At 41.9% G+C, this 23,676-nt stretch overlaps 1 long non-coding RNA gene across 1 annotated transcript; it reads left to right on the plus strand.

The window, feature by feature from the left end:
• Nucleotides 1-944: 944 nt before the first annotated feature.
• On the plus strand, nt 945-23,676 carry LOC142826476 (uncharacterized). Its single transcript, XR_012900636.2, has 4 exons — nt 945-1,090; nt 11,301-11,674; nt 11,921-12,190; nt 22,361-23,676. It is a non-coding gene; the product is annotated as an uncharacterized LOC142826476 (long non-coding RNA).

Here is a 23,676-nt window from a genome sequence, read left to right on the forward strand (position 1 = left end):
TGGATACAGGCACAGGTGGAGGAGACAGGAGAAGTACTGGCACAAGCGCTTCGGGTCTTCATCACCATCAGTCACTCCCTCTTCAACTCCCCTGTCTGCAGTCCCCTGTCCGCTTCGCTCCCCTGGTCGCACTGCTCTGGCTTTTTAAAGCCTGCTTGCCTAGGTCAGGCCTGCCCCCTTCTGAGTCACACAGGGGAAGGCTGAGCCTGAGGCTAATCAGAGGCAATCAAGGGAACAATGGCAGGCTCTCAGTCCCAACTGCCACAGAAGCTGAAACTGAAACTGCTAGCACTCACCTGGAAGCAGACTCTCAATTCACACTTCAAACTGTAATCTGAATAATAAGTTGGAAATAAGAGTCAGGCTAGGTCAAGATACAAGAATTTCAAAGGCAGAAAATAAACTGGAGGCCAGTAACCAAAAATCAGATGTCAGGTGTTAAAACAGATCGGATGCCAGGAAATCAAGAAGCAGAGGCAGAAACAAGCGCAAGAATTTCAAGGAATACAATCTACAGCAGGATGGAGCCCAATTGATCAAATAGCTTCTTATTCCCATTGTACACTTAAATAGAACCAATGAGCCAATCACTCATTCTAGGGCTCTACCAATTGGACCTCAGTGGTGGAGCCTTACAACGTAAGCCATTGTCAGAGTCTCTGAGGTGGCGGATTGTAGTGTGGCTGCGCTATTGAACTCTACAGACCTGGGCTTGAAAAGTGTGGATCATGACACATCGTCTCTTCTGCAGCCAGATGACTGCCTGTGACGGGGCAGGCAGGCCATCTGCCCTACCCTGCACTGGGACGGACACTGAGGCAGGGGGCGAAAGTCCGGAGGAGGGATTAGGCGGCTGGGGGCACGCCGCTGAGAGCCAGGGAACACCGGCCGGGACGCCAAGGGGGGCGGGGCCACAAACACGGAAGTGGCGTCGGCCCAAGACGCCGACCGGCAGGGGATTCAAAAGGGCCGCAGCCACGGCCAGGAAGGGGGCAGTGCTCGGCTCTGGGAGGAACCCCAGGCCTTAGTAGGGAGTTTGGGCCCAGAGAGGGACAGGCCGCTAGAAACCCCCCGGAGTGGAAGACGGAGGGTAAGTTTATCCCCACACCGGGGGAGCCGGTGAAGGACCAACCAGGAAGAAGGGACCCAGGGCGGGGCCGCGAACCCCGCGAGTGGAGGGTTTGGGGGAACTTGACCCCCTCCACTGACAAGGGACACACGTCCCTGTCTTAGGGCCCTGGGTCGGGGCTCGGAGAGAGGGAGGGCCCAAGCCCCCTTCCCAGTCCCCTGGGATCCGCGTAGGCTCGGATCACGCCTAAAGTACGTGAAGTACCCCGTGGCTAGGAGGCCGACCATAGGGTAAACCTCCCATATAGGATGACTATCCCCCCAGACTCAGGGTGGCCTTTAAGGGGGTGGTTACACTGCCTTTTGCATTTTTATATCTTTCCTTATTCTGTGCTCCTTCATGTTGTTCCACGTAGCTCTCTAGTATTGCTAAGTAATGCTGAAGAGATTTAGCCTGAGTAGGTGTGCAAGTCTCTCCAGAGAATTTCTGGCAATTCACCTCAAGCCTGGCCTGTGTCCTTTCTCTCCAGTCTTGAGCCTCTCTAGAGCACAGGCTGCCAGTCTTTCCAAATTGGTTGATGGCGTGAAGAAAATAAAAAGTGAAACGAACTTGAAACCACAAAGCTCATTTTCAAGTTCTCATTTAAACTGAGGTCACAAGAGATGAAAGGTTAATACATCAGCCCACTGAATCAGCAAGCTCCCAGTGCCCAATTTTCTATATTCAGACAAATAAATATTAAACTTATACTATGGATTTCAGTTTTACATTGCTAAAGATTTTATTACTTAGACTTCAGATTTAAGGTTATTGGAGACTGAGAAGTACTTTCTATTAAATAATTGACATATATCGGTATATGAGAAATAGCACATTTTGATTTCATCCCAAGACATCCCCCTATCTGAGTTAAACACAACCTTCACCAGACAAGCAATCCCCTATAAAAAGTGTGCGCTCTCCTTATCTTATCGAGATAGTTTAGTAAGCAGCAACACACTTCTCTGAAATGCTCCTAGCATGCACAGACATAAATGGTAAATGCAGAGATCCAATCCTGCTATTATAGCTCCCCAAACTACCCTTTTCTCCTTTCTCTTCTATTTCTTTCTAACAGAAAATAAATCCTCTAAACATCCTTAAATTGGTCTCTGGTGACACATTTTTTTCTTCATACAAGAGTCTCTCTATTAGCTCACAACAGGAGTCACTGGGCCTGATTCTCCACTGCCAGGTCCCTTGATTTAATAACTTTCAATAAGGGGAAAAGCAGGCATAATGGGAGTAAAGTGCTACCACATAAGTGCATTTTGCATCCATTTTGCCTAAGTGTAACTGACTATGCAAAGTGCAATGCAATGGAGAATTAGGTCCAGTGTTAGATATTCTCCATGAGGGACTGCTGCAGTTTCCCTCATGATTTCACTGTAGTCTACTATAGTACAAAGCATTATTTTGCACAGGCCCTTAGTTGTTGATGTAGCTCTATACCCTTGCAGAGCACATTAAATTACACTTAGAACAGTCATCAAACACTATAATCTTATGCTTCTTTACCGTTTGCACCCATTTCCTCCTACCATCAGAAAGCTTCTGATCTTGTTTATATTAACGTAAATCCCAAGTAATCAGTAAATGAAACTGGAATTCATGTGAGTTGCGTTTCCTTACATTAGGGATGAATTATGCCCAGAGAGGTTAAGTGAGTTTGCAGAAGGGAGGGAAGTATTAGCAGAAATCCAGACATGTTTTCATTGACAGTTCTATTCTCTAATGTGTTTAGCCAAAGTTTTTATATCCTGTACAATTACTAAATCAGAGCTCTAGTTCAATAACTTATCTGCAAATTCCTATGTTCTCACTGGCTATTATTATCTCCTGGGGGTACAGGAGTTTTCATAATAACTGCATAGTTATTCTCTGTAATTCTACATCTGTCGTTAACTACTGCCTTAAGAAACCCTCTTTTAAATGTCTACAATGAAGATGGGACTTGTTACTTTGCTGATGATCCATGTCACTCTCTTCTGAGTTCTGGGGAGAGTATGTATCCCTCAAGTGGTAATATGCTGGAAAGGGCAAACCATGCTAGCTACAGTGTCTGTGAAATAAACCTGCTTAAATTATTCTGACACGATCCTGTTTTCCATCATTTTCTCCTTTTGGATTTCATGCCATATTGCATATGCTACAAATCTGAATCCAAACCCGATGGCTGCCAAAATTTAAACAGTAGTGATGAACTGGAATTACCTTGCACGTAATAAGTAGACACCTCTGTTTGTCTTAATAATACAACAAATGGCCTACTTCAACAAATGTGCCACCACCTGCTGCTTAAACAAACAACCAGTCACACGCTCATCCGAGGCACAAACAATCTCTGTTCATGAGGGCATCCTATTATGAGTAGCTTTCAAATTTGGAATAAGACAGGGAGAATGAGTGTAAAAGCACAAGGGTACACATTTGTCAAATTAAACAAGTTTTTGTCACATATATCATTAAAGAAGGTGAGCAGAATTGGAAAAACTAGATATTAGGCATTAGGTGAAACAAAATCAATAACAAATTAAATTTTCATTTAAAGTGATAAATAATGGTATTATATTTACATGTTTCTTCAAGCTTTCCTTTCCAAATTAAAAACAGTCCCCATTCAACCCCTCCCCCCATAACAGACAAAATAAAATATATTTTAATTTTTCAAATTAATTGTAAAAAAATCACCACCTCAAAAGGAAACTGTAACTGAATTGCTCATCCTATCATGCCAAATGGTCCTGCAATAAGAACAATTTCCTTATATTTTACAAACAGTGGAATTTCTTTAAAATTATATTTTACTGGGTTTGTAACTGGCAAAAGTCCTCTTGCAAAAAACAGATGTAGTATGTGACGCCATCAGTAAGGGCACCCAAAACCATAGAGCGAAATTTTTTACTTTGCCATAACACCCGTGTGTGTTGTCACCCGCCAATGAACTGGAGTTAAAATGGGCATAAGACTCTACCCAATACCAACCAGCTCCTTACTCACTTGTTGTGAGGGGCAATAGCGGTGACAGTGTGTTATGAGATGGCACTCATGAATATGTAGTGCAAGGAGATGGCACTCATGAATATGTAGCATAGCTCCTGGATTTTGTAGGACCAATCAAATGTGTTGTGTACCACAAATGGATTCCTATGCCAGATGTTTACATCAGCACTTACTATACAGAGGCTGCTTACTTCTGCATGTCTAGACTCAAGGTCTGGCTAAAACATATGAGACTACTATTCTCTGTACACCTTACTAAAGCTCATAGCCTCAAATCTTCTCTTTCGTTAGTTTTTTTTATCTTAATGTGGCTTTCTCTGTGTTTTGCTCTCTTCTCAGCAGCCTTCCTCCAACTCTGTTGGTCTGCTGAACAGCTATCTGTCTTTCAAAACATCACTCCTGTGATGGGTGTTCAGAAAGTATTGTTAAAAATGGATCCTCTCCATCACAGTATTTTCTAAGCTGCATGGATGTCACAGTGATGTCTCCTGTCATTGTTTCTTTACCACTGTCATATTCTAGTCCTTGAGGCTTAGCTCCTGTGAACTAAGATTTACCTGGCTAATCCCTACAGTAATCCTCTACCACATTGACTTTGGCCTATTCCCCCCTATCTTTTCTTTTTTATGGATATTTGAAGGGGGGGGAATATAAACTGTCCCACTCATGTTATATTTCTCCATTCCAGTATTCTCTCCTCTAGCCTCTTTCATTGCACCCAAACAATATTAATAATGAAATTAATAATAAGAACAATATTAGAAACATTTATCTTCAAAATACATTTTGAACTGCAGACTTAGTGGCTAACCATTACCTGTAACAGAAGTGGGTGGGGTTTGAACTGTCTACTCCTAATATAAACCTTGGGACCATGCTAAAAACTCTGATGGTTTGTTTCCACTTACTGGCAGATTGACACTGTGGAGATCAATCTCCTGTGCTTTGATTTAGTGGGTCTATTAAGACCTATTAAATAGACCACTGATGGTGCACCCATAGATTCCACTACTGCACTGAGTCATGAGAAGTAATGGAAGTCAACAGGAAAATTTCTCCCATTGACCTGCTGCAATGGGGATGCCGCAGAAACTCAACTAAAGATAAATCAACTCCAGCTGCACTATTTATGTAAGTTGCATATCTTAGGTCGACTTTCACCCTTAATGAAGAACTGTCCTGAATGATGCTTTTAAAGTCGGTAGTAAGTGACTTAGCTGAGTTTTGCTATTTACCAATGTCTTCTAAACATTATCTCTCTTCTAGATTTTCTTCCAAATCAGTACAAATAATGAGAAGTTCTGTGACACCTTAAAAATTAGCAGTTTTACTTGGACATAATCTTTTGGGTAAAAACCAACTTTGTCAACTGCATCTTATGCCCAAAGAAATGCCCACATAAAACTGTTTGTCTTTAAGGTGCCACAGGACTCCTCCTTGTTTTTTGCAGACACAATTTAAAATGGCAACCTTCTGATACTTTTTCCAAATCAGTGTCTTCTCCCATCTTTTCTGTGATCATCCCAAGAGGAGGCAAAATGCAGCCCATGTGGAATTAGGTTCAGCTCACTTTTGGTAGTTAAATTAAGATGCTGAACTTCAACTTCACTTTAGCTCTCTGTGCCCCTACTTTCTGGAGGAAAAGCAGATAGATGAGCAGATAGACTTGCAAAATACTGAGAAACTATTAATTGGCCTTCACTTTCTGATCCAACTCCCTCAATTATTCCCCATCATACTCTCTCAGTTCTTTCTCCTGTATAACTGAATTATTATATTTGAAAACTCAGTGTAAAGAATGTTAAGACCCATGGTGTTGTGCTCATCACATTCACATCTTGACCCTATATTACACTGCAAACTCCCATGTACTTCAAATAGTGTATGTGTGGGCCCTTAATAGATAACATCATTTGAAAGCCTTGGCACATGAACTGCTTGAGTCAGACATGCACCAATGCATGAAGAAAGAAAAAGGCCATTTTGAAATCATGGCATTAGATTTATGAGAAAAATAATATCTTGCTATGTTTAATATCCTAGTTTACTTGTCTAGTCATAAGCAAACCAATCAATATCTGCTCTTGATAGCTTAAAATCCCTAACAAGGGACCCATTTTATTTAAGAGATCCTGTACTTCACACTATGCCATTTTATGGTGCAAGATTGAGTAGCAGTTTACTATACAGGACACCCTCTCTGTAGCACCTTTTATTATTATGAACCTTTGGCTATAATGAGCCCAGTCACTGTATCCCAGCTACAGGTATGGTACAGCCTGGACCCTCCCTCACCACCCAAGGAGAGTGTTAGACCCTGGTGTGGGAGGTCTGGGATTTGAGGCTATAAGAACCCTGCAGCCCTGGGCTGGCATTTTGATTGTCCTTTCATTATCATGGCCCCCTGGGTATAACAAACAAAAGGCTTGGATCCTGACAGGTTCATGATAGTGAAGATTTTCTGTATAGGCTAGAAAAGAAATATTGGGGGTTACAAAAAAGACTATGATGGCTTGTAAAACAGATCAGTTTCCCCAAATATCCATGTGTCTCAGAAGGGCAGCCGTGTTAGTCTGTGGCACCTGAGAGACTAACAAAAATAAGTAAATGGTATCATGAGCTTCCATGTGCAAAACCCACTTCTTCAGATGACCTCAAGACTCTGCCAATGACACCTTGCAGAAACTGGAGTCCCCTGATCTTGAATGGCCATCAGGAAAAGTTCATCTGTCTTATTGGGAGTGGTGAGCACCGTATGCATCAGATATGCAATCTGTTTTGTTGCCTGTTAATTAATAGAGATTAAGTAGGTTATAACTGTTTTAAGACTCTTTCACTGGAAAAAGACCCTGTTAACCAGCAATGGATTAACTACTGAGTCCACAGGGAAAGAGTGTTTGTCTGGAGCCTGTGAAGTGGTAGATCCCTTAGCTCAGGGAGGAGTAGATCCTGGAACCCACAGAGGGGCAAAGAAAGCAGCCTTTTGCATGGAGGCCTTGGAACTGGGATAGGGTAAAAGGTGCATGCATTAAGAAGGTTATATCTTGAGCCCTAGAAGTGGACTAAAGGTGAGTGCTCCAAGAGAGAATTATGCAGGTTGTAGACTAGACACAGTTCACCAGGCTTTTCCCTGTCCTATTCTGGGATAGGTGGGACTTGAACCTACAACTCTGTGCTCTCCAGGTGAGTGCCTGAGCCCCTATGCCATGCAAGAACCCTTCCCACCACCTCACCACAAGGAGGCCCCTTATCCTCCCTGCACCGGTGCTGTCTGGGGTGGCTAGCCATTCCCAGCCATTCCCAGCTAGGATCTGTGGTAAGTGATGTCCATGTCCGCTTTGCTTCCCACAGCTTCCATTGACCAGGAACAGTGATCTGTGGCCAATGGGAGCTGACAGAAACTGTACCTGAGCATATGCAAGTAAATAAAGTGCCAGTGGCCCATCACGGGCTAACCGTGGTGAATTGTGTCCAACCCATGGGTCACTTATTGCCCACTTCTGTCGTAGAGTGTGTTAGTAGCAAAGCATTTTGTGAGGGTAACAAGAGCAGCATGAACTAGAGCACATCCAGGTGCTTTTATATTTTGCTGAAACAAGAATTCAGTTACAAAACTCAAACCATTCTCTTAATAATAATCTTAAAATAATATTTTATTTATATTATTATATAAGGGTCTTTTACAGTTCTTAATTTCTGTCTAACATTGCTAGTTTTAGAATTCTTAAGTCATAGCTGTGTTTCCTCCAATCACAAACAAAAGGGCATGTAGCTGATTATTCTGATTGTTTTTTAAAGAGCACTCCTCCCTTTCTTTCCAATCATCGCGCTGAGCTCCTGCTGTTTCTTCTGCCTTGAAATTATACAGCAAATGCTCCCAAATTCTCTTATACTTAAGTTGCAAAAACTTGTGCGCAGGAAAATAAATAACTCAGATGTAAATGGCAGAAAATGGTTATATATACAATGTAATTCTCTTAAACTGTTACCAAAGGTAGCATTTTTCACTAGAGTCAAACAAGCATCTCCAAACAATTTTCACAAATATCCACTGCAATAAACACGCATACATCAATGAAAATTGTAAGCTTGTTGCACATAATTCACAAAAAGGAACAAGGTAGAATTTTCAGAATATTAGTCGTGATGATTAATTTGCTCAGCTAAATGGAAGTATAACTCTCCTGCAATGCCATTTGATATAAGGAGGTGCACATTTACAACCTAACTTTCAAACCCTTCATGCTATCAAGGGAGGAAGACTGGTCCAGTGCTCAGTAAGATACCCTTGCATATAGGTGATTCAGTTTCAATTTCCCTGCTCTCTCATATACTATCTGTGTGACTGTGATGTAGGTGTTTTTGAAAATCTTCATCTTTAGGACCCTAAACACTTTTAAAATCTGCCCCCTGTGACTCTCTTTTTCATAGTTCCTCATTTGTAAACCAGGTATAATAACACTTCTCTACCCCACAAGGATGTTTTGAAAATAAATACACGGAAAAAACGTGAGATGCTCAGATACCAGGGTAATGAGAAGCCAGATAACCACGTAAGATACAAAATAACACTGCTGAAATACTATTATTTCTCTCAACACCTACACTATGTGGAAGATCAATGCTGCTATGGACCATGTTCTCACTAAATCGAACTCAGAGGGCACCCTTGTCAGTGCAAGTACTCCTCCTCCTCAAGGTGATTAAAGAAAGTAAATGGGAGCATTTGCTCTCATCGGCCCTCCCCCCATTGTGTGGATGGTGCAGAAATGTAATGTAAGATACACTGTCTCCACTTCGGTAATATACATAGGTAGAGTTGTGTGTCTTACTTGGACCTTCCAAGGTTTTGTACACCAGATCTCAGTGATTTAATCCCAGAAAAAAAGATTAGGAGCTCCATGCTAATCACCAGCAGATACCATTAAACACAAAGATGATGAAATTGGGCACGATGTAATTCCTGAACTGAGAGAAAGGACTTGTATTTGAGAAATTTGTTTTCTTTTGATGACAAGTTTTTGTCTGACAAAACTGTCCAAATTGTTTTATTTGATACAATATGAGAGCTAATTAGAGCCCAAGTTCTTTTTACAAATTAAGAAAAAGTCCAAACTGAAAAGAGAATGATTAGATTTATTTGTTATGAGGATTTTGTTGCGGAGGCCTGGACTGGTGCTAGGCACAGCCTACCTCCAGCAGAGAGCCAAACTCCAGAATTATCAACTGAGTCAGATGGATACTCAACTGCTTTACAAGTAACATTTCAAGAAGTAAATAAACAGAGCAGTAGTGTCAGCACGTGATGCAAAACTTAACCTTCTTGCTCCACTTGTAGCGTGAATAACAAATAGTTTTAAGAGACCATTGAGTGAGGCAGAAGATCAGCTGTAGAAATGAGATGAAACCCACATAATTTACTTAAGAGAATGGTAAGGTCCTACAGAACAGTCATGAATGTTAGGGTATGTCTAGACTACAGGGTTTTGTCGACAGAAGTTTTTTTTGTCGACAAAACTTCTGTTGACAAAGAGCATCTAGTCTACATCCAGTTCTGTTGACAAAGCAAGCCGCTTTGTCGACATAACAGTGTGGACGCAAAGGACAGTGTAGATGCAATAACGCCTTCTATCGACAGAACTCTGTCAACAAAAGACGTTATTCCTCGTAGACTGAGGTTTACATACGTCGACAAAACTACTGAGTTTTGTCGATGTTATGTCAACATAACTCAAAGGCAGTGTGGACGCAGGTATAGTTTTGTCGACAAAAGTCCACTTTTGTCGACAAAACCCTGTAGTCTAGACACACCACTAGAGCATAGAATTGAACGGGGAGGTCTATATTGTGACTTCATGCACAGCTCTGAATAAGGGGTGAGATATAAGTTGTGTAACTTCAGGAGTAGCCCTGACAGTCAGTTTACTCCATGTGAGAGAATAATAGCTTGTTGGTCACCTGTATCTGCAACAAATGTTGACAGCTTTCCCATCTCCAGCCCCGCATGTCAGCCTAAATGTACACACCAGCAAGTGGGGAAATGGCCTATGACTATGAACATTCTCATGCCCTTCCTTAATTATTCTCCCTTCACCTATTCCTCATGAGGGGAAGGGTAAACAGAGCCTGTCAGATCAGTTCATACAGAAACGGGGAGTTCTCTTGCATGAGCTCATTACCCAGGTCACTCACTAAACTTTTAAGAATCAAGATCAAACTCCTGAGTTTTCTTACTTCAGGTTAGTAAGCCTATTTGTTAAATTTGTTGAAGTGGACCCATGACAGATGACAGATGCTTGATGGCAGAGCTGGACAAATAAATGATTTTTTTCATTCAATGGCCAAACGGAAAGTCAAATTTTGGGTTGAATGAAATATTTTGTAGGCTCCAAGTGAAATGCTTAATTTCAATTATTTTTTAACTTAAAAATAGAACTGAAATCAACTTAGAAATTAAAAGTCATTTGAAATTGAAAAATCAACAGGTTTTGCTTAGAAAAATGCAAAAACAAAACATTTCTCCATTTTTCATGTTTCTGTTGACCCAAATCTGCATTTTTGGGACAGAAAGTTTTGTCCATCCAGCTGTAATTGTTAAAACGAGGAACTTGTTAAAGCAGAATTTCTGTGGTTTGTGAATCCAAAGAGAAACTCTGCGTAACAAAGCAATATCTGAAACAAATTAATTTTAAAGTTGACACGATACTTTGAAAGTGTCTACACTTCGGGTACGTCTTGACTACACGCCTTTTTCAAAGAAAAAGCCTCTTTCGAAAAAGAGCGTCTAGATTGCACTAAGTAGATCGAAAAAGTGATCTGCTATTTCAAAAAGGAAAAAGGGCACCTGGAAGCACTTCTGCCAGGACGTGGGGGCAACCTTTACTTCTGGGTCCTGCATCATGCTCTTTGCAGCGACGCATGCTTAAAGGGACTCCCCCGAACAGCGGTTCCTCTGCTCCTGCAACTGGATTGCCTACCTCCTAGAGGGACAGCAAAGATTCTGCAGTGCTTGCTTTGAGTGCCCTGCTTTCTGGGACACCACAGCATTTTTTTTCCTGGTTGGTTTTTATGCTTTGAATTGGTTTTTTTGCCATGGAGCCAGAGCTGCCCCATGACAGGCGATGGCCCCACTCTGTAGTGATTCAAGTTCTGCTGCAACTCCATGAGGCCTTCATAGTGTTCATTGCAGGTCTGGATTCTGAACCCAGCTTTCAGCCCCTCCTTTGGGCTGCAGCAACACTGTTCTTGCCACCGAACTTCTTCCATGAGAGGCAATTTTGGAGTCTGGAGACAAGTTCAGACTGCTGGGACCAGCTCGTCATGGAGCAGTGGGACGACCAGGCTTGGCTCCGAAACTTCAGAATGCATAAGGCCATCTTCCAGAAGCTGTGTACCTGGCTCACCCCTGCCCTACAATGACAGGACACCCACCTGTGCCTTGCCAACCCCCTGAAGAAGAGGGTGGCTATTGCCCTCTGGAAGCTGGCCACCCCCAACAGCTACCATTCGGTGGGACACCAGTTTGGTGTGGGGAGATCTATTGTTGTCACCGTGTCAATGGAGGTAAGTCCCTCTGGGGAGACAGTCCATGCTGGGTAGGGAGAGTGTAACAGGAAAGGGCAGGGGGGAACAATGGAGTGGGAGTAGGAGAGGGCTCCTGGCCTTACCCTGCCCTACTGCTGGGAGCGGCTGCCTGGGGGGGGGGCTCCTGAGGTCTTGGGGGGGGGAATGAGAGGGTGCACCTCCCAAGGACTTGGGCAACCTCTCTAACTTCCTATTCTGTGTGTTTGTATGTGTCTATTTCTGCAGGTGGTGAGGGCCATCAACTCGGAGCTGCTGAACGGGATTGTCCACCTCAGAGACCTGGAAACCATCATGGCCGGCTTTGCTGGGCTGGAATTCCCACAGCACGGCCATTCAGTCCAGAGAAGTGTCCAGCCACAGTGGATCACAAGACATGGGGCCTGGAGCAGCTTGGGTCTCCCAGGGCCCCCACCCACACACCCACCACCTACCTGGGACAGCACTGTCTGCAGGAGTGATTGTTGTGTCGCTTGTGCATACATGCCCAAGTGCTAGGTATGACACTTGCAGTAGTCTGTGTGCTGTCGTGTGAGTGTCCTTGTGACCAGACTTTCCCTCAGTTCCTGGCTGGGGGAGGACAGCCCTCCCTAGGGTCAGACATGTGTGGGGCCCTCTCCGAGCTGTGAGCACCTGCCCCTGTGTGCCTTGGGAATGAACATGCTTGCACATGCACAGAGAGGCGCAAGCTGTCCAGGAAGAGCATGACGTGCAGATTCACATCCCCTGTGCTCTCACCTCCCCCCTTCTGTGCATGTGACCCTGACCACACTCACCTGATGTTCCCTCACCAATGTCAGAGGATGCCTGCGAGGTCTCCTGGGTCTGGGGGACTGGTTCCAGGGTCAGGGTGACCAGACTCTGGTTGGGATCCTCCTCCTCCTCTTCATCCTGCAGTTGCTCCTCCGGGTTGTCCTCAGGCCCCTCCTGGCAATGCTGTACCAGTGTCTGCACCCCGGACTGCACAAGTGGTGGGGCAGAGAGGGGTTCCCCACCACCCAGGATTCTGTCCAGCTCCTGGAAATACGCGCAGTGGTGAGGTGCTTCCCCTGAGGTGGAGCTGTGCTAGCAGGCCCCAGCATAGCCCTGCCTCAATTCCTTTACCTTGGCCTGCACCTGGTCCAAGGTTCTGGGGTGGTGTCCTTTTTTGGCCAGTCCCTCAGCCATGCGGCCATAAATGTCTGCATTGCGGCGGCGGGAATGCAGAGCCTGGAGCGATTCCCCCTTTCCTCAAAGTTCTAAGTGTCAGGACCTCTGGCCCTGACCAGGCTGGCGCTTGACTCTTGGTGCTCCTAGAAGCCTCGTGGGCTTGTGCCATGCTTCTTTGGCAAACAGGCAGGGAGAGTCTTGTGGTCAGAGGCTTCCTCTGGCTGCCTTCCTGCTATAATGGCTGCACAGGGTGCCTATGCCTTTAAGTCATGGCTACAGACAGGAAAAATAGAGGTTTTTCCTGAAGATGGAGTGTCCACCAGGGCTTTTCCCTGGTGGTCTGTTTTTTTAAAAAAAAAACCAAACCCGCAGCTACATTTGCCTTTTTTCGACAGATCTCTGTTGAAAAAGATGTTATTCCTTGTAAAATGAGGCTTACCACTGTCGACCAAACTGCCACATTCTTTCGATTTACCGTTGAAAGAATGCAGCAGTAGTCTAGATGCGGGTGAAGTTTTTTTGAAAAAAGGCAACTTTTTTTGAAAAAACAGCGTAGTCTAGACACACCCTTCAAGTATCTACTGGTATAACTATTTAGTGAGGGGTGTGAAAATGTGTGCTCCCTGAGTGATGCAGGTGTACTGACCTAACACCCAGTGTAGACAGCACTTCCATCTTTCTGGGACAGCTGCTGCCTTTTAATGCAGTGGATTAGATATGCCAAAAAGAGAAGTTCTCCCATCAGTGGAGTAGCATTTTCACTTAAACACTATGGCTATGACTACACTACAGAATTTTTTCTGAAAAACAGCTGTTTTTCACACTATTTTCTGAACCTCCCATTGGCTTGGAACAGTGAACTGTTGCTACTGGGAGTTGCGAGCAGCTGTGCCTGGGGACACTCAGATAAACAAACCATCTGGCAGCCCGCCAGAAGATAACCATGTGCAGCCCATAGGCAGGAGGTTCTCCACCCTTGGTCTACAGGGTAAAATTAAAGAGCAATCCCTGATCATGGGACATGGTTAAAAAAATGAACTTGCCTAAGGTATCTTGTATCTCTTCTAAATATTCCCCCTTCCTCAGAAGGTATTATCATTATTTGTATTGTGGTAGCACCTAGCACCAATTGTCCTAGGACCTGTAGAAACAGAACAAAATGAGAGCCTCCACATCAAAGAGCTTATCCCTCATCTTTTCTTTTCCAAGTCATGATTTTACATCATTCCTCCACTACTGATATATATGTATATATAATCTTCTACATTCTTTGATGTGATCTTGGATTTTGGCATCCAAGAGATAATTTGTGGCTAAAGATTAACATTCTCTTGGTTTTTGTTTTGTACATCACCCTAATTAAATCCATCCAAAATCATCCCCTATATTTTTGTCAAGGGTGTTTTGCCCTGAAGGGAGAAAGAAATTACTAGAAATGGGATTAGCTTCTTTTTGTAAATGCTGTCATGTTACCTTTGTAAGCATTTTATTCAGTTCTGAAACTAAATATATATTAAAAAGCAACATTTTTTAAGCCAGGGATTCTTTTTTTTTTGGTGCATTTTATTAGGTTGCTCTCTGAAGCAGTTAAATTAGTTATGGTACTGTTATTGGTGTTGATTATAAGGATGTCTGATTTCATTTAGCATTCATGCTGCACTGTAAGTGTCTTTTATAACTTACTTTCACAGATGATTTATCCCACTGTAAATCATTAAGGACATTCATTAGAATTTGTCACTCTGTTCCAGCCGACCAATACTTTTGAAAATAGAGATTCAATTGTTTGCCTTTAATTTCAGTCATGTTTTCTTTTATGCTTTAAGCCATTCTGTATTTTGACATATTGCTAAGTGGCTCTGCCACTTCTTAATATTATAAGAAATCTTTAGCTATTATTCAGACTGGTCTCTAGAGACAGACTTAGTCCTACCTTAGGCTATGTCTACACTGTAGAGCTATTACGGGGTACTTCTGGTATCCTGAAATAGCTACTCCATGTCTTTTGAGAAAGCCTGTTATTTCAAAATATAACAAGCTCTCTATTCCAAGATCCCTATAAACCTCGTTCTACAAGGAGCAAGGGATTTTTGGAATAGCGCTCTATTTCAAAATTTGGCACTGTGTAAACAAATTTTGAAATAAGTAATTTCAAAATTAATTTGAAATAATGTATGCAATTTGCATAGTTCAAATTGTGTAGCTTATTTTGAGCTCTGGGTGCAAAGTAGATGCATCCACAGTCCCCCTGGTATAGGCAGGTCAACTGTCTGGTTATAAGCCAGATAGTCCTCTTTGCTAAGGGTACGTCTAGACTACAAGCCTCTTTCGAAAGAGGCTTTTTCAAAAGAATCTTTCAAAAAAGCCTCTTTCAAAAGAGAGCATCTAGACTGCAACCTCTTCTTTCGAAAAAGTGAGCTGCTTTTTCGAAAGAGAGCACCCAGGCAGTCTGGATGCTCTCTTTCGAAAAAACCCTGTTTGCATTCAAGAACACCTTTTTTTGAAAGAGCACTTTCGAAAAAAGTCGTTCTTCCTCATGAAAGGAGGAGTACCGCCATCAAAAGAAAAGCCGCGTTCTTTCGATTTAATTTAGAAAGAACGCGGCTGTAGTCTAGACTCAGGAGAAGTTTTTTGGAAAAAAGGCTACTTTTTTCAAAAAAACCCTGCAGTCTAGACACAGCCTACGTTTTTAACTGTGTCCAGTACTGAGACAAAACAGGATTTGGTTTTGCTGGGCAAAATGGGCAGAGGACATCATTTTGAAGAGTATGCTTCTGCACTCCCACCAGTGTGACCTTACATGTACTATGAATACAAGGTCATATTGTCATGGACAGGCCACTCTTAAAATGGCATCTCCTGTGCATTGTGACCTCACAAAAGAAGGAATGGGGGAGATAGAAGACAAGTCTTACACACACAAGATAAAATTTGGCAGGATGGGAACCAAGATCCTGATCAAGAACGCTTTCACTTTATTTGCCTTTGAATAAAGGCCAAAATGCACAGTATTGCCTTGTACTGTAAAAGGGTTCCACAACAGGCTCACCTGTAATCTTTAGCACTCAAGACAACAATATAGTCAAGAAGTGTAGGTGATGTGAATTGCCTTTAGGCAATACCTTTAAATTATATTTTAGGCCCTAACAAACAGCACATTGTATGAAACACAATGTTAAAGCACCTTATAAGATGTGCTCTCTCAGTGCATGTTTCAGAAAGGGGAGGACAAGTAAAGAACATTTTTTTTCTGAAACAACCACAGCTTGTTTTTCACTCATTTATTTATTAAAAGGTCTTCATGATATTTATTTGATCATAGGTGTGTGTCTCCATAGGTATGTTCACTGACATACTGAAGTGTTAACAAAATATCCGTATGCCTCAAATAGACTGGTATGAGATATGGCAAGGAAAAAGTTGCTGCATTTGTGGTTGTAACTGGCAGTTACTATAATATTTCTTTAATGTTTGTTCCAAACATAGAATCATAGAATCATAGAATAATAGGACTGGAAGGGACCTCAAGAGGTCATCGAGTCCAGCCCCCCGCCCTCAAGGCAGGACCAAGCTCGGCCTACACCATCCCTGACAGATGTCTATCTAACCTGTTCTTAAATATCTCCAGAGAGGGAGATTCCACCACCTCCCTTGGCAATTTATTCCAATATTTGACCACCCTGACAGTTAGGAATTTTTTCCTAATGTCCAATCTAAACCTCCCCTGCTGCACTTTAAGCCCATTACTCCTTGTCCTGTCCTCAGAAACCAAGAGGAACACATTTTCTCCTTCCTCCTTGTGACACCCTTTTAGATATTTGAAAACCGCTATCATGTCCCCCCTTAATCTTCTTTTTTCCAAACTAAACACGCCCAGTTCATGAAGCCTGGCTTCATAGGTCATGTTCTCTAAACCTTTAATCATTCTTGTCGCTCTTCTCTGTACCCTTTCCAATTTCTCCACATCTTTCTTGAAATGTGGCGCCCAGAACTGGACACAGTACTCCAGCTGAGGCCTAACTAGTGCAGAGTAGAGTGGCAGAATGACTTCACGAGTTTTGCTTACAACACACCTGTTGATACAACCTAAAATCATATTTGCTTTTTTTGCAACAGCATCACACTGTTGACTCATATTCAACTTGTGGTCCACTATGACCCCTAGATCCCTTTCCGCCATGCTCCTTCCTAGACAGTCGCTTCCCATCTTGTATGTATGGAACTGATTGTTCCTTCCTAAGGCTATGTCTAGACTGCAAGCCTCTTTCGAAAGAGGCTCTTTCGAAAGATACTTTCGAAAGAGCCTCTTTCGAAAGAGAGCGTCTAGACTGCACGCGGAACTTTCGAAAGAGCAAGCCGCTTTTTCGAAAGAAAGCACCCAGTGAGTCTGGATGCTCTCTTTCGAAGAAGCCCTATTTACATTCAAGAACGCCTTCTTTCGAAAGAAGCACTTTCGAAAGAAGGCGTTCTTCCTCGTGAAATGAGGTTTACCACCGTCGAAAGAAAAGCCGCGTTCTTTCGATTTAATTTCGAAAGAACGCGGCTGCAGTCTAGACGCAGGTGAAGTTTTTTCGGAAAAAGGCTACTTTTCCCGAAAAAACCCCTGAGTCTGGACACAGCCTAAGTGGAGCACTTTGCATTTCTCTTTATTAAACCTCATCCTGTTTACCTCTGACCATTTCTCTAACTTGCTAAGGTCATTTTGAATTATGTCCCTATCCTCCAAAGAAGTCGCAACCCCACCCAGTTTGGTATCATCTGCAAACTTAATAAGCGTACTCTCTATCCCAATATCTACATCATTGATGAAGATATTGAACAGTACGGGTCCCAAAACAGACCCTTGAGGAACTCCACTTGTTATCCCTTCCCAGCAGGATTTAGAACCGTTAACAACAACTCTCTGACTATGGTTATCCAGCCAATTATGCACCCACCTTATCGTGGCCCTATCTAAGTTATATTTGCCTAGTTTATCAATAAGAATATCATGTGAGACCGTATCAAATGCCTTACTAAAGTCTAGGTATATGACATCCACCGCTTCTCCCTTATCCACAAGGCTCGTTATCTTCTCAAAGAAAGCTATCAGATTAGTTTGGCATGACTTGTTCTTCATAAACCCATGCTGGCTATTCCCTATCACTTTATTACCTTCCATCCACTAGTCCATGAAGTTTCCACCAATATCAGTATTGCCTTCATTTCACCAGGGATGTATTTATTATTCAAACACATTTACAGTTCAAAACGGTTTAAAACAGGACTTGGTTTACCTATGCAGTAGGGATATCCCAGCCAAATGTCTACCTCACTTGATAAACAATAGTCCCAATTGTACCTCAGAGACTAATAAAAATATGTAGAATCGTGAGCTTTCATGGATAAAACCCACTTCATTAGATGAACCGGAGTGGAAATAACAGAAACCAATTTACATATATAAAATACCTGACAATTTTAGACCTGTGCTAATGAGGCTAATTAAGTGGGATGGATGTGTTTCATACATAGCTTTTGATGTGGAAATGCAGGTGAGAGAGATTGGCTTTGTAATGCATCAACCAGTCAATGTCTTTATTCAAGCTCAGGGTAATGGTATCAAATCTGTAGTTGTTGTGAGGAGTCCCTATCTGGTCCTTTATTAATGCAGGATCCCCTGCAAAAAATGCCACCTGCTAATCACTAGTGAGTTGCTTGTTGGCCTTTTATCATATCAGTTGGGATGCAGCTGATTAATCACAGGGCGGGGCTTAACCCAATTCTTCTAAAGGGCAAACTGACCCTTTAACAGCCACATATCTTAGCATTAGAATGATTTGAATACATCCATAGGTGTTTTTACCGGTATTGTGAGATAAAGGTGCACATGCAACCTGTGGAGGCTGAAAATTTGTCTCATATTCTCAGGATGTTTTCTCATTCGAAATATATATGCATAGGTCATATTATTTCATGATAGATAGATAGATAGATAGATAGATAGATAGATAGATAGATAGATAGATAGATAGATAGATAGATTTTTGTCATTAAAATAGATTAATTTGTTACTTCTCCCCTCACCTTGTCATGAATAATATTTTCCCACCAATGCCTTCCCATCCAATGTTGGCCTGTATTAAAGAAAGTTCATTATTCAATCTTTTATTTTTATCTTTGTTGCAGCAAATTATTTTCACCCTTAAAATCTCAGTAAAGGGAAGGTCTTTCTTCATTTCTGATTAATGAAAACTTGCTGGGGTTTCATGGGGTCTTGCTGAAGCCAGACCAAGCCTTCCTTCACTCCCCCTCCTCCAGTTGGATAGTAAACCCCTTGGATTTCAACTTTAGTGTTGGGGCTCGAGTATTGGCTTTGGGCCCTCTACCCAGCATGCATGGGTTCAGATGGGCTTAGGCATTGGTTTTCGGTCTGTGGTTCATGTTGTAATTTTTGTTGTCAGAAGGTGTTGCAATATAATGACATTTGAGAAATGTGCCTCACTTCAACTTTTATCTATAGGGATTTTCCATAAGAAGAAAAAATATGTTAATTGGCTAATCACAATTTCTGAGTCCATCTTAACTTCTCTTTGTATTTTAAAATACTGTAGCTTGTATTTTATCAGCCCTTCATCTTACTATTACACCTAATAATACAAATATCAGATTAATATTGGGGTTATTTGATTAAGAAATAATCTCATTCCTTCCTTCCATACTAAAACATTATTGTACACACACGCACACACACACACACACACACACACACACACACACACACACACACACACACACACACTGTAGAATTGAAGGAACCCTACATTGTTAAGTGAGAGCCTCACTAGCTTATCCTGATCCCATATAAAGTATAATTCTGTGACTCTAAGAGGAACAGCACAGAAATCACAGCTCAGGGAGGAGGAGAGGTTAAAGTGGCTTTAAACCATATTGATACCCTCCTGATTCTGATTTATTCCAAAAATTGAAGTGGCCTCTGGGCATAATTCAGATCTGGGAGGGAGGGGGCTCTCTCCTGGGACTACCCTATGAACTCTAGCACTGCTCAAAATCTCTTCTGTGTTCTACTGTTCTGTGACCTGCTGCCCCATTCCAAGCATGTCCTCAATGCCCGGGCTTGTAAAAGGGTCCTTGGAAAATAGCCTGGAGCTTTCTTCCTCATTTTCAGTATCAGGGGAATCTTCTGTGGCTGGCTCCATGTTTATACTGTTCCTTACCTCTTTACCTGGCCTTACGGGACCGGGGCATGGGCAAAAACCTCACCCATAGTCTCTTTCTAATATCCCCATACACATATTTGCATATAAAAGAGCAATCTCAATATTCATTATTCTGATGCAAGTTTGTAAAGAGAAGTTTTGCAATTTCTTTTATTATTTCAATATCAGTTCTACTACGGGTAATAAATTAGCAGTTTTGTCATACTCTAACTCTCAAAGAAAATGCTACTCAGTCTACAAACCATCCTGATTTATTTGAAGTAAAATAGGCTTTAACATTAGCTTTATTTTCTAGTATTCATGCTCACATGACATGTGTTAAATTAATAAATGTACCCCACTACAAACACTTCCTAAGGAGCAATAAATAACATGTCAACACACACTACCCTTAGAGGCTTGGGAACAAATCTATTTTAAACACACACACACAATTTCCCCCCTTCCACCTTCCTCCATAGGTTAGCCAGGAGCAGGCAACACTAACTGGTGTGCCTCGCTGCATCATGTTGACAGTAAAGGAGAACCTGAGTATCCCAGTGGCAATGTTGGATAGGTGGGAATCTTCTCTCCAACCCCCTGCTGCAGTCCTTTTATTCAACCTGAATTTCAAAATAACTACTTCCCAGAGTAATTTGAAGTAATTACACTCCAGTGCTTCCTGGGCCTCTAAGTCAAGGTAGAACATCCACAATAATGGAGCCTTCCTTGGACTAATTTCAAGGCTCCCCTGTAGTGGGGACATGCTATTTCAATGTTGTTATTTCAGGAGTTATTATTTCAAAATAACTTATTTTGACATTATTTCCTAGTGCAGACATGAAAAAGGAGTGCCAGCCATCAGCAGAGGTGCCCTCTGAGTTTGATTTAGCGATTCTTAACTAGACTCACTAAATCAAACTCCAGAAGATAGATCACAGCAGTGATGATTTTCCTTTTAGTGTAGACAAGCCCACAGTGACTTCTCTTGGGAGCAGCCAGGAACAAACCTGAACTAATACCTGCAGTCTAACTCAAAAATACCAATGATGATCAATATGCACTTTGGTTAGCATTAACACTCCTTTACTTAACACTTTAATTAAACATGATATAATATTTATAGTTTGTAAAGTTTATCTCATCCCTCAAGGGTAATGCTAAAAGTTATCCAGTAGAGGACTTATTTAAATGTCACAACCAATTTAAATCAGCAGGGGGCACTTCAGTAAATTAATTAATAAATGTAGCTTGCAGTAGTAAATAAAACAACCAACTAGCATTTACACTGCCACCATTTACGCTATCTCCAAGTGTACACTCCTTTGAATTTGTGAGTTCTTCTGTCTGCAGAATTGAAGATCTTGAAGCTGGGAACAGCATTTTGTTGGTCCAGTAAAACAGTCCAGCCAATGCAGCACAGAGCAGAGCAATTCTAACTTGGGATCATTCCATGCTCCATAGCCCATTGGAAGATGGGAATTGTTCTAACCAGAAGCCATTAACCCTGGATTCTGACAATCACATCACTTTTTCTCTTCTCAGATTTAGGCAACTCCTTAAATGCCCTGTTATATCCTCTTTCCTTTTCAGATCCTTTCCCAAACTACAAAGGTGTTGGTTGCTCAATACTGTCTGCACTACAGACCCTCATCAGTCAATTGTAGGCACAGCAACAGTCTCAGCCCATGCTCCAGTGAAGCCCACCAAGAGCCTGAGGCTTCTTGCTTGCTCAAAACCCCAGCAGATTCTCAGCAGCTCTTATGGTTTTCTTGCAGCCGCTCCTGGTTTGAACAGAGCTCCTCACTAGCTCAGCTCAGCTCTCCTGATCTTGACCTTGGCTTCCGTCCTGCTGCATGCTCCCCCTTTATTTCCTGGAATTAGATTCACTTCTCCAAGGCATCACTGGAGTTGTAGTCACCAACACTATATTGAAGCACACAGGATCTTCCCAACTAGAACACTCCTAGTTAAATTCAGAGGCCCCTTTTGAAGAGGGTGCCTAGGGCCTATACATATTTACCAAGAGTTAAATAATAAGAAGTGTCCTTAAAGGAGTTGAAATGAAAACATTATGAGGTGTACAATAAAGATGAATACCTTGGGAATGTACTGCAGTCATACTTCCTCTCCCCTCTAAAAGTCCATAGTTATTATCCTGAGTCTTGAGAGCCTCATCTGGTTCAAAATATTTCCTTTGACATCAACTGATTTACATCTCAGAGTGCCTAGAACCTATATCTTTTTCACTTCAGTGCACATTCCTTCTCTATTTTCTATCTGGCCTGGAACAGAATAACTGTTTTTTTTTTCTTTTCAGTTTTGTACAGTATATTTCATCCTGTAATGGTAATGCTAAAAGTTATCCACGATGGGAAATAAAGGAAGCATAAGAGGAAATACTCCATCAGTTTTCATTAGTGAGATCACCACAAGCAATAAGACAGCATCCTTTTGAACATGATGCTTTAGACAAGGACAAATCAAAATGATGAAAAAGGGAAATGACAAGGCAGGTTTACCAAATGTTATCCCATATTGATCTCGCAAAGCCCTCCACATAGCAGAAGAATGCAAAGCGTTGACAGGAAAACATTTTCAATGAGTAAACAGTCAACAGAAAGCCAACAAAGTGACCGTGGCAGCACATTTCCAGCATTGGAGAAAACTGACCTCATCAGCAAAGAGATGGCTGCAACTCTGGGGGAGGATGCCACTATATCACAAGACAGCCCATTCAGCAGAGTCAATCCGAAAGTGAAAGATCACTGGTCTCAAAGGTTCACAGCATGAATAGTCCTGCTTGAAGGGAGGAAATTGTGAAGAATTTCAATGTATATGCAGGTGGATGGAGACAGGTATCTTGAAATAAAAAAAAGAAAAGAAAAAATGGAAAAGACATCAGGATTTACAGTAGAATTGAAGTTATCTTTATGAGTGTTTGGGGCCAAAAGTCTCTGGTCAGATCTGCAACAGATGGAAATCAGCATAACTTCACAGAAGCCAGTGGAACTACTAATTATCTCAAAATAAAATAAAGATTTAAAATTTGTGAGAAAGTTTTGAACCTCATGGGAACTTTCTGATTGCTTTGCTAATGGATAATGCAATTAAAGACATTGCTTGAAGTCCCTATTTTGCTCCCACTGAAACCAATGGAAGTTTTGAGTTGACTTTAGCGGGGACTGGACTCAAAGAGATTACCTTAATCCAGTACTGAAAAAAATAGAGCATATATCTTGCTTTAATGAAGGCTAATAAAATTGTTATTAGTGAGTTTTTAGGAATGTTGGATGATGCTGACAAGTCTGAGGTTTGCTAGGGTTGCTAGAGTTATTGAATGGGTGACCTCTACAAGAATGAAGTACCAAACTGAGATTTATAGAAGCATTTCTACTGGAATAAGCAGAAGATTAAAAAGATCTGCCAGAGAACTGAGACAATTCCAGCTAAAAATGGTTCCATGCTGTCTGGGGCAAGATTTTTATTTGTTATGATTCATGCTCAAAAGCATTTTAAAACATCACTTTCAGAGAATATCTAAAAGTGGTTCATATTAATTGTATCATGATCCAAGATTACATTACAGTAGTATTGTTATTATTGCTGTCTGCAGAATATTTTAAAATGTAAAAC

Source organism: Pelodiscus sinensis, chromosome 1 (genome assembly GCF_052426305.1).
Source record: "Pelodiscus sinensis isolate ZL-2025 chromosome 1, ASM5242630v1, whole genome shotgun sequence".
NCBI lineage: Eukaryota > Metazoa > Chordata > Testudines > Trionychidae > Pelodiscus > Pelodiscus sinensis.